Below are 2,090 nucleotides of genomic sequence, written 5' to 3'. Positions count from 1 at the left end.
TTGAAGAAAGTGAAATTCCAGGCTAAGCTAGAACATGAATACATCCAGAACTTCAAAATACTACAAGCAGGTTTTAAGAGAATGGGTGTTGACAAAATAATTCCTGTGGACAAATTAGTAAAAGGAAAGTTTCAGGACAATTTTGAATTTGTTCAGTGGTTCAAGAAGTTTTTTGATGCAAACTATGATGGAAAAGACTGGGACCCCGTAGCTGCCAGACAAGGTCAAGAATCTGCAGTGGCTCCCTCCCTTGTTGCTCCAGCTCTGAACAAACCGAAGAAACCTCTCAGCTCTAGCAGCGCAGCTCCACAGAGGCCCATTGCAACACAGAGAACTACTGCAACCAAGGCTGGCCCGGGTGTGGTGCGAAAGAATCCTGGTGTGGGCAACAGGCATGATAAAGCCGCTGAATTGATGCAGCAGGTCAACGTATTGAAACTTACCGTCGAAGACTTGGAGGAAGAGAGATTTCTACTTTGGAAAGCCAAGGAACATTGAATTGATTTGCCAGGAGAACGAGGGGGAAAACCCGGTATTGCAGAGGATCGTGGACATTCTGTATGCCACAGATGAAGGCTTTGTGATACCTGATGAAGGGGGCCCACAGGAGGAGCAAGAAGAGTATTAAGGGCCTGGGCCAGCCGAGCAACATCCGAATTCTTTACTCCAAATCATGTGCTTAACTGTAAAATACCTACTTTTATTATTCTTAGAGGATTCACTGGTTTCTTTTCATGAGCAAACAGTACCTCTTCTTAAAGTGCACTTTATAGAAGTTTCACCCCTTTTCCAATGAGTTTGAGTTAGGAGCTTTTACCCTGTAGCAGAGCAGTATTAACATCTAGTTGGGTCACCTAGGGAACAAAGAGGTTGACCATGGGGCTCATCGTGTGGACGCTGGTAACACTGATTACTGGAGAAGGTGTTTTTATGTGATACACTGAGGTGGAGACCTCAGTAGAGAAATGTAAAGACTGATTTGAATTTTAAGCTAATGTGAAATCTTGGCAGAGAACGTTTTAATAAATAAATGCCTTAAAAGAGAAAAGATGAGCACATAAGCAGTTGTATGTTATTAATTATTTAGATCTTGTATTAGATCTTTAGATCATGTTTTCATCAGCATAATTTTATCATTAAACAAGCAAACAAACACAAAATGGGCTTGCAAAAATAGTGAAACTATGTTATGAATCAAGAATTATGGTCAATTTGGGGTGCCTGGCTGGCTCAGTCAGTAGAGTATGCAATTCTTGATCTTGGGGTTGTAAGTTCAAGTGCCACAGTGGGTGTAGAAATTACTTTAAAATAAAATCTTTTTTTAAAAACAGAATTATGATCACTTCAATACTGTAGACCTGAGGTAAAATAACAATTTTTAAGATGACATTTTATTGTGTAGGGGCTATATGTTAGAAAAATAGTTCCTAGTTACAAATCTGAAAAACGGAAGCAATGTTTAACATAATTGAAGGTTAATTTTTTAATGAATAAATAGATGAATCAGTTTTTAAAAAGATATATTAATACTATTTTTGACAAAATGACAAAACTTTTTCACTAATGAACATAATTAAGTACAAGAGCAGATAAACTATCAAAAAGAAGGTAGTTAAAAATCATTAAAGAATAAATGTTCCAGGCATAAAGAAAGGATAAATCCTGAATGAGAGGAAGAAATTGTTCTCTGTTCATGAAATTCAAAGCTTACATAACCTGTAAGAAATTACTTACAGCCTGAAGTATACCTCAGCCATAATGAATCCTGAAGTTTAGTTTTGAATATCAAACTCTAAAATGTGTTTCGAAGCCATTCTGTCAGACACGGTATAGGACCATCAGATACACAATCTGGTGTTAGGTTTCCAATTCCAAACAAGATGGCTTCTGAGAAACTAAAAGCTGGAAATCTCTGCATGGACTAAAATGATCCAAAGTCTGTAATTAACTCTGGGAGAGAGACTATGCATCAAGCTACTTGAGGAAAAAAAATATATATATTTTTTGTATTACAAATGAGAGTTTCAGAGTTAGGCAAATTCCTTCATTTCCCACATATCCATCTGGAAGCCATTTCCATTCAGTCTCAT

The 2,090-nt window shown here is 37.3% G+C and overlaps 1 pseudogene; it reads left to right on the top strand.

The window, feature by feature from the left end:
* The window catches only part of LOC102741648 (microtubule-associated protein RP/EB family member 1-like), a 1,920-nt pseudogene extending 1,056 nt beyond the window's left edge, over positions 1-864 (top strand).
* Positions 865-2,090: the final 1,226 nt, after the last annotated feature.

This window comes from Leptonychotes weddellii, chromosome 9 (genome assembly GCF_054177405.1).
Source record: "Leptonychotes weddellii isolate Sample4059 chromosome 9, ASM5417740v2, whole genome shotgun sequence".
Lineage (NCBI taxonomy): Eukaryota > Metazoa > Chordata > Mammalia > Carnivora > Phocidae > Leptonychotes > Leptonychotes weddellii.
The sequence above is the reverse complement of the archived record's forward strand: the minus strand, read 5'-3'. Positions and strand labels throughout refer to the sequence as shown.